Raw genomic sequence first — 10,085 nt, 5'->3', positions numbered from 1 at the left:
AGCCACAGTATTCAGACAAGAAGAAATAAAAGGCATCCAAATTGAAAGAGAAGTAAAACTATCATTATTTGCAGATGATATAATATTGTGTATAGGAAACCCTAAAGTCTCACAGCCTGTTCCCGTGTACTAAAATTAATTCAAAATGGATTAAAGACCTAAATATAAGACCTGAAACAATAAAGTACATAGAAGAAGACATAGGTACTAAAATCATGGACCTGGGTTTTAAAGAACATTTTATGAACTTGACTCCAATGGCAAGAGAAGTGAAGGCAAAGATAAATGAATGGGACTACATCAGAATTAAAAGTTTTTGCTCAGCAAGAGAAACATATAAAAATAAACAGACAGCCAACTAAATGGGAAATGATATTTTCAAACAATAGCTCAGATAAGGGCCTAATATCCAAAATTTACAAAGAACTCATAAAACTCAACAACAAACAAACAAACAATCCAATAAAAAAATGGGAAGAAGACATGAACAGACACTTCTCCCAGGAAGAGATACAAATGGCCAACAGATATATGAAAAGATGCTCAGCTTCATTAGTTATTAGAGAAATGCAAATCAAAACTACAATGAGATACCACCTCACTCCTGTTAGATTAGCTATTATCAACAAGACGGGTAAAAGCAAATGTTGGAGAGGCTGTGGAGAAAAAGGAACCCTCATTCACTGTTGGTGGGACTGTAAAGTAGTACAACCATTATGGAGGAAAGTATGGTGGTTCCTCAAAAAACTGCAAATAGAACTACTTTATGACCCAGCAATCCCTCTACTGGGTATATACCCCAAAACCTCAGAAACATTGATACGTGAAGACACGTGTAGCCCCATGTTCATTGCAGCACTGTTCACAGTGGCCAAGACATGGAAACAACCAAAAAGCCCTTCAATAGAAGACTGGATAAAGAAGATGTGGCACATATACACTATGGAATACTACTCAGCCATAAGAAATGATGACATCAGATCATTTACAGCAAAATGGTGGGATCTTGATAACATTATAAGGAGTGAAATAAGTAAATCAGAAAAAAACAAGAACTACATGATTCCATACATTGGTGGAACATAAAAATGAGACTAAGAGACATGGACAAGAGTGTGGTGGTTACCAGGGGTGGGGGGAGGGAGGACATGGGAGGGAGGGAGGGAGAGAGTTAGGGAGAGGGGGAGGGGCACAGAGAACTAGATAGTGGGTGGCGGAGGACAATCTGACTTTGGGCGAGGGGTATGCAACATAATTTAATGACAAAATAACCTAGACATGTTTTCTTTGAATATATGTACCCTGATTTATTAATGTCATCCCATTACCATTAATAAAAATTTATTAAAAAAAAAAGAAAAAGAAAAAGAAAACCCTAAAGTCTCAGTCAAAAAAACCACTGAACCTGATAAATGAATTCAACAAGCTGGCAGGATAGAAAATTCATACTCAGAAACCAGAGGCATTTTTATAAACCGACAATGAACTGTCTGAAAGAGAATTTAAGAAAACAATCTCCTTCACTATTGCAACCAAAAAAATAAAGTACCTAGGAATAAATTTAACCAAGGAGATTAAACTTGTACTCAGAATATTTTAAAACTTTGATAAAAGAAATCAAGGAAGATACAAACACGTGGAAGCATATACGGTGCTCATGGAGAGGAAGAATAAGCATCATTATATTGTCTGTATTACCCACAGCAATTTATAAATTCAGTGCAATACCAATTAAAATACCATTGACATGCTTCAAAGATATAGAACACATATTCCAAAAATTTATATGGAACCAAAAAAGAACACGAATAGCCTCAGCAATCTTGAAAAGGAAGAATAAAGTGGGAGGTATCACACTTCCCGATATCAGGTTATACTACAAGGCCATTGTACTCAAAACAGCTTGGTACTGGCATAAGAACAGGCATATAGATCAATGGAACAGAACAGAGAACCCAGAAATAAACCCACAGCTCTATGGATAACTGATATTTGACAAAGGAGGTAAGAGCATACAATGGAGTAAAGACAGCTTCTTTAATAAATGGTGTTGGGAAAATTGAACATCTACTAGCAAAAAAATGAAACTAGACCACCTACTTACACCATTCACAAAAATAAACTCAAAATGGATAAAACACTTAAATGTAAGCCGTGACACCATAAGCATCTTAAAAGAAAACATAGGCAGTAAGCTCTTTGATATCTCTCACAGCAATATATTTGCCGATATCTCCGCGGGCAAGTGAAATAAAAGAGGATAAACAAATGGGACTATATCAAACTAAAACACTTTTGCACAGCTAATGACAATAAGAACAGAATAAAAAGACAGACAACACAATGGGAGAACATATTCAACAATATGTCTGATAAAGGGTTAATAACCAAAATTTATAAAGAACTTGTAAAACTCAACAGCAGGAAGACAAACAATCCAATCAAAAAATGGGCAAAAGAGGCCCTGGTCGGTTGGCTCAGTGGTAGAGCGTCGGCCTAGTGTGCGGAGGACCCGGGTTCAATTCCCGGCCAGGGCACACAGGAGAAGCGCCCATCTGCTTCTCCATCCCTCCGCCACGCTTTCCTCTCTGTCTCTCTCTTCCCCTCCCGCAGCCAAGGTTCCATTGGAGCAAAGATGGCCCGGGCGCTGGGGATGGCTGTGGCCTCTGCCTCAGGCGCTAGAGTGGCTCTGGTCGCAACATGGGGACGCCCAGGATGGGCAGAGCATCGCCCCCTGGTGGGCAGAGCGTCGCCCCATGGTGGGCGTGCCGGGTGGATCCCGGTCGGGCGCATGCGGGAGTCTGTCTGTCTCTCCCTGTTTCCAGCTTCAGAAAAATGAAAGAAAAAAAAAGGGGGAGCAAAAGAAATGAATAGACACTTCTCCAAAGAGGACATATGGATGGCCAATAGGCATATGAAAAAATGCTCAACATCACTAATCATTAGAGAATGCAAATTAAAACCACAGTGAGATATCACCTCACACCACTCAGAATGGCGCTCATCAACAAAACAACACAGAATAAGAGCTGGCCAGGATGTGAAGAAAAGAAAACCATCCTCCACTGCTGGTGGGAATGCAGACTGGTGCAGCCACTGTGGAAAACAGTATGGAGATTCCTCAAAAATTTAAAAATCAAACCGCCTTTTGACGCAGCTATCCCAATTTTAGGAATATACCCCAAGAACTCCATAGCACTGTTCCAAAAGGAGAAATGCACCCCCATGTTTATGGCAGCATTGTTCACAATAGCACAGATCTAGAAACAGCCCAAGTGTCCATCAGTGGATGAGTGGATTAAAAAGCTTAGGTACATATATACTATGGAATACTACTGACCCATAAGAAATGATGACATCGAATCATTTACAATAACTTGAATGAACCTTGATAACATCATACTGAGTGAAATAAGTAAATCAGAAAAAAAACTAAGAACTATATGATTCCAAACATAGATGGGACATAAAAATGAGACTCAGAGACATGGACAAGAGTGGAATGGATGGGGGGGGAGGTTGGGGAAAGGCTGGGGAGGGGAAGGGCACAAAGAAAACCAGATAGAAGGTGACAGAAGACAATATAGAAGATGACAGAAGACAATCTGACCTTGGGTGAGGGGTATGCAACATAATCAAATGACAGAATAACCTGGAGATGTTTTCTCTGAACATATGTGCACATATGTACCCTGAATTATCAATGTCACCTCATTAAAATTAAAAAAATGTAAGCCTCATGGACATTATCTGTATTGTTTAACATTAGTGCTTGTCTCATAGTAAGATCTCAAACATTTGTTGAGAAAAAAAACCAAACCTGCTTCATACAATATAATTGATTCCAATAAGAATATGAAAAAAATAGTTTTGTTATCCAAATTTGTATTCACTTTATCTTTAACTTTTTTTCTTGGAATGAAAGCTGAATATATTTGAAATAAATTGTAATGTGGAAACATTTGTCCAAAGCCCTGGAATATGTCACGACTACTGAGGACAAGCTATCAGAGCACCAGCCTGCATCCCTTCCAGCAGACCAGTTAGAACAGAGCACCTTACAGAAAGGACACCCACCCACTCTCACTCCCACACCAACCCAAGGCACCCTAATTATCAGACTAAGTTTACATAAATCAGAGAAGTTACAGTGCAATTAAATGTATCCACAAAGTAATATGATATAAAACACTCTGCAAATATTAAAACCTTTTTTTAAGGGATCAATGTTTTCTATGAAGAAGCTGGTATTGGGCTGAAGGAGGAAAGCTGGGAGGGGGACCAACCCACCAGGTGAGGACTGGGGAGACCAGGGATCTGAGCAGCGGCTACGCTGGGTGGGTGCCCTGAAGCACTCAAAGGAGGGAAGCAGGAGAGCGGAGCCCACCGGGGCGAAGTGACTGGAGTTCTGGAGGAGGTTTGCACGCTGCGCACCTGCAACTGCCAGGTAGAGGCATCCACCCGAGGCTGGGCGCTCCTTCCTCTCGTCCCCAAAACAGGGCTGTCGCCCAAGTCCTAAAAGCAGGAGTCTCACGCTCCAGCCAGTAGTCACAAGATCTCACGCACCTCTTAATAATAATGACAATCCCATCAATGGCATCCAACTTCTGAGTGTGTGTGTGGAGGGGGTGAAGTGGATGGGATGAGATGCTTGAACAGGAGCTACCAGGAGGCAAGGATTGCTGTTGAGAGGAGTGGGGACAGGCTGGGGAGGAGAATACACCCTACCTTCAAGTTCACTAATCCTTGCTTGTCCTCTGCCTGCAATCTGCTTGGGCCTCGCATACCCCTACCTCTCCCAAAGCCATCCACCCTGCAAGCGACAGCCCCCAAGGCCACCCCGGGAAGTGGCCCAGCACGACCTTCCAAACTCTGCTGAGCACAGTTGTTTCTCTCAGAGAGCTCAGAGCACTGCGCCCACCTCTGGTCAAGACCCACACTGACTGACACCGAGGACTCTAAATTCACCCCAGGAATCACCCCCGCTCGTGCCCTTTTCGCACTAGTTTAACCCCAAACCCCAGCGAATGTCTCAAAAGTCTTCCCCAGGCATTGCACAGCATTTCCGCGCCTCAAGAAAGTACTTTGGCTGGCATCCCGGGTCTGTGTTCCCTGGTCCATTACCCCCCTTGTCACTTCCCCCAAATCTAGCGGTTTCTGCCCTGTGCTAGATCCCTTCCCCAGCGGGAGGCGGACGCCCAGCTCACCATTGTCCTTGGCGTTGGCAGCGGGAGCGGCCTCGGTGCGGGAGGGAGCGAACCCAGGACGCGAGGCCGGGCAGCGGGTCACACCAGACCACTGGGCGGCTCCAGCACTCCCGGCGGCTGTTAATCCAATAGTCGGCTGCCCGGGCTTTGGCGTAGCACAGAGCCAGTCGGCGTGAATGGGAGCGAGCAGGGCTGTCCATGCACGTGAGAGTAAGAGGCGGACAGGCCTCACATGCAGGAGGTGGCGGGCGGTGGCTCCGAGTTTTCCGGTGGGAGCTGAGAAGAAAAGGAAGCGAGCGAGAAGTAGGTAGTGGAGTTTAGGGAGCGTTTCCTGCACTTCACTGAAGACTGGAGCCAGGTGCTGCAGGGCGCGCTCCCGCGGCGCGGGCACAGCACTGGTGGCCACCGCGCAGTGCTGGGATCCAAAGCTACTCTGCGGGAGGGGGGGCGCACTCCCCCCCAGTGCTACCAGCTCGTCTAAATTCTGAGGGCAGAGCATCCCGCGGCGTCCTCAGTGACAGCTGCTTGGCAGGCCTCCTCTCTCCTGATCCGCCCAAAAGAGTCTGTGTGTCTGGGTTCTTTCCTTCCTGGGTCTTGGAGCCACCGGTGCCAAGGAGTGCGGGCTCCTCACTCCCCATGACTGGCGCTGTTACAGCCGCTGCCCGGCCACTGGCGCATCCCAGTCAGCAGCTGCCTCCCAGAGACGGGCCCAGCTGTGTGCGCCTGTGTCTAAGGGAATCTCTTCCTCTCCCTCATTTGGGCGCGGGACAAACTGGGTCCCTGGCGAAAAACTGCAGAGTGGCTGCCAGTCCACACACTCCAGGCTCTCTCCCCACCCACCCCGCCCCTACCCCTGCTCACCATCTCCCTCCTCTCCCTGCTCCTCCTCCAGCTGTGGCTCCCCAGCTTGCAAAGGCAGTGGAGAAACCACTAGGAAAAGGGCGGGGTAAGGGTGGGGAAGGGAGCACAGGTGTCTAGAGGAGAGATGGGTGCACAACCCAGGGCGGTTTGCTGCAGAGGGTGGGCAGGGTCTTAGGCAGAGAATAGAGAGGAGAGGATTTACTGGGAGGCAGAGATCCTGCGGCTAAGCACTGTAAGTCCACCCAGGCGTGGGAGCTGCGGGCCAGCTGTGCGGTGGGCAGTGGGTGGGTGTGCAGGGCTCCCAGGCGGATTGTGGTCCTAGCTTGGAGAACTTGCAGAAGTGACCACAGTCGCGGAACCCGGAGACATAGGAGTCAAAGGGACTCAATCTCTGAGTTGCTACGACAGGTGTCTTTGGGATGAGGGGGCTCTAGACTTGGAGCTTGGCAGCAGACAGGTGTCCAGGGAGCTCCTGCATTGCTCTGGTTTGCCAGGCTGAATTGCTGAGTCTGTGAGGGTTCCAGCGATGGTGGCAGCGGTGGTTCTCAGACTGCTGTGTGCACCCGGAGTCACAGGGGGCTGTCATCGCCTAGCTGGGAAGCAGAGATCAGGGTTCAGCGTTTTTTCCAGGTCCAAATCCCAAACTCACCCTCCCAATTTAGTCTATGCCCCTCCTACCCTTTGCTCCCATCAGAAACAATAGACCAGAAGCCTGTATGAGCTACTCCTCTTTGGGGACTGAAAGAATCCCACGTGATCTGAGACTGATGTGTGTCTGCTTCTCTCCCAGTTTAAGTCCCCTCCTTTATCCCCACCCAATCAGAGATTGCTTTCAAACTAGTATCTTTTTCATTGCTAAAGGTTTTCCCTATGGAGATGCCTAAATATTAACCCTTTTTTTTCTGTTGAGGAATTAGGTGCCTTGCTAATTTCACAGTAAAATGCAGTAGGCAGAAAAGTCCTTTAGGCAGGGATTCACAGCATTGTTGCTTACAACTGCTTGTCTGTTTTCAAATGATAGTCTTAGAATGAAAAGTTGAGTCAACTCAGGGTCAGTGGAGAGGATTGTTCCATTAAATTAGAGGACTGTTAAAAAGATCCCTGGAAAAAGCACCAGAAAGAATTGTGCTTTCTCCAGTATCTATTCTTTTTTATTATGGTAATTTCACTCCATTAATTTAGGCAATCTGAACATGAAAGGTCAGATTCAATTGGCAAGGCACACTATTTCCAGAATCTCATTCAATGGCCAGCCCACCCCCTTCCCTGGCCCTGCTCCCACCATTACATCCAAAGGTCCTGACTCATTTCAAACTGCACTTTGTAAATTTCAGGATACAGCCTGACTGCACTTTGTAAATTTCAGGATAAAGCCTGTTGAGTTCTAGAAAGAGATAATTTAAATGTTAAGTAAAGTTATTCATCAACTACTCAGACTAAATCATAAGCTCAGCAGCAGCTACAAAATGTATCAATATATTGTTTCATATATTGAGCTGGAGGAAAGATGGCCCTTTGCCAGACCTGTGATCCATTAACCTCTTTAGCTCATTGTTGACAATAGATACAGTTACATTCTTAGGTTTGAAAGACAAGGGGTTATTTTTTCCATCTCACAACCACAATGCCATATTATAGTTGAAAAGAAACCTCAAACAATAAAAGTAATAAGAAAGCAAGAATCACAAATTTGCTTTTTTTTTCTGAATAAATGTTGCTGTTCTGTTTTTCTTGAGGGCAAAATGCTGATAAGCAATAAAATCCACAAAGGCAGGACAATAGGTTTTGAAGCATCCTCACTCCATCACCTGTCATTCCTTTTAATTAGTAAACTTTATTTAAAATGTTTGTTTATATTATCTTTTTATTGGTATTCTCTCTTCTTTTGGGTCAGGAAGATTATTGAGAAGGACAATGGATGAGAGGAACCGGTTTATCTTAGGTTTCTGTCTGGCAGGAGAGGCACATTCAGCAGCCTGAGGTTTCTCAGCAATCCTACCTTCTCCTCAGAGGGTCCTTAGCTCTGTCGCCGATGGACTGGGAGATTGTCACAGTGATTTTGCCTAGTTTGTGCGAGATCAGACCAGGGGCTGAGAGTGGGTACAGACCAGGAAACAAAAGCAAGGCTCTGAAAGTGTTTCTACCTTGTCTATGGTTGGAGGATTAAACCAGGATGTATGCATTCTTTGGGGGGAGGGAGCTGCTGTTCTTCTATGCCCAAAAATGACCTGGCCTACTGCTAGGTGAAGTGCAAAGGTAAGTAGATGGGGTCTAACATCTTTAAAACATTTTGATATTGTGCTAAATTAAACAAATAAAACCAAACACCTGACAAAGTGACACATAAAAAAAAAACTTTTTAAAATGCAGTTTTGAAATGTAAAGCCAGTAGCCGTGGCCACTATCACAGCAGCCTGGCCAGTGCAGGATAGCATTTGATTTGGACAGACAGTAATGAAAGAACGGAGCCAAGAACTGGTGGGCCATTAGCTTTAATCCAAACTTGCACCGGGTGTGCAAGAAATACACACAGTGGGAAAACACTCCCCTTTCCATTCAGAGCTTCCAAAGCCACTGACTGATCCGAGTTTTCCAGAATCAAAGCTTTCTACCTCACCAGCCTTATTCACCTCTGTCCCCCATCTCCTTCTCTCTGCACAAACTGGCTTCTCCTTCATCGCTCAGCCATCTTGGCTGCTTCTCCTCTCCTCCACGTGGCCTTTCTCTGCTCTCTTCCTGCATGGGCTTCTCTGCCCCATTTTATAGTGTAGAAATCAAAACCTTTCATCTAATATACAAACAAGGAAGTCTCTGATACAAAGTCACATATCTGAGGCATAATGGGATTCCTCATGAGAGTGCACCACCCCACATCATGCAACAGTCAAGGGTGTGGGAAAAGCTTAGTCTTAATACTAAGCCTTAGGCTATAAGGATCCTGCCTGCTTACAGCCTGTCTCCCACACCCAATGCAGACTCTAAGTGAGCAAACATATATATCATATTTACAAACTTATTTGACCAACATGGAAATAGCCACAGATTCATTGGTTTGGCTTAGTCATCAAAGCCAAATAAAGTGCACAGTCATGAAAACATTTGGTTAGAGTGCTCATTTGGTATTTTTCCCCCCAAGCAGCATCACACTCTCTTGTCTTATAAAGATGCCTGTTAAATATTGTTCAGCTTGCAGTTTGAAAGGGAGGCTGTTCTCTTACTATGTATGGAAGCTTTTGTCATTATTAAGATATAACAGAGGTAGCTGACTTTTTTTCCAAGTATTTTTTCTTTTTCTTGCTTTTAACCAGCCAGTCACTAACATCTAGTTTCAGTTGAGCTAGCAAATATTCATTGAAAGGACCCATGTATGTGTCAAGCACAGGAAACAAAAAGATGAATAAAGAAGCTTCTGCCCTCATAGGGCATGCCCAGTAATCACTAGGGTTATCAGGTACAGATCTGCTTGACCCGAGCTCCTTCCCTTATGTGAAAATGAGCACTTGTACCCACATCTCCATGCTTCCTCATTGTCTTTAAGAATCCCTAGTCCAGAAGAGGCTTAAATATATGAGGCCATATCTGAGTGTAAGAGAAGTATGTCTTGTAGAGAAGGTGATCCACAGATTAGATGTCACACTATGAGGATGGTGAAGAGTATTTAATCTCACTTAGGTCCAGATCATGCTGATCAATAGAAGTGTAATGTAAGGTAAATATAATCCACATATATGATTTTTAAAATGCTATAGTTCATCAAAAACTAAACAAAGCACAACAAAAAAGGTAAAATTAATTTTAATGTATTTAATGTAATATACCCAAAATATTATAATTTCAACATGAAAAATATAAGAATTATTAATGAAATATTTCTCTCTCTTCCTTTTTTTTTTTTTTTTTTTTTTTTTGTATTTTGTTGGGCAGAATGACTCTCAGGTCCTATTTCCTAACACCTGTGAATATGTTGCATTACATGTCAAAGGGGGCTTGGCAGATGTAATTAAGATAAATAATACA

At 44.2% G+C, this 10,085-nt stretch overlaps 1 non-coding gene across 1 annotated transcript; it reads left to right on the top strand.

Annotated features, from left to right (window-relative positions):
- Nucleotides 1-2,461: 2,461 nt before the first annotated feature.
- TRNAT-AGU (transfer RNA threonine (anticodon AGU)) lies at nt 2,462-2,537 on the top strand. Its single transcript has one exon. It is a non-coding gene; the product is annotated as a tRNA-Thr (tRNA).
- The last annotated feature ends 7,548 nt before the right edge of the window (nt 2,538-10,085 follow it).

The sequence above is a fragment of the Saccopteryx bilineata genome, chromosome 12 (assembly GCF_036850765.1).
Source record: "Saccopteryx bilineata isolate mSacBil1 chromosome 12, mSacBil1_pri_phased_curated, whole genome shotgun sequence".
NCBI classification, from domain to species: domain Eukaryota; kingdom Metazoa; phylum Chordata; class Mammalia; order Chiroptera; family Emballonuridae; genus Saccopteryx; species Saccopteryx bilineata.
Note: the sequence above shows the minus strand (reverse complement) of the source record. Positions and strands in the feature narration are given on the sequence as shown.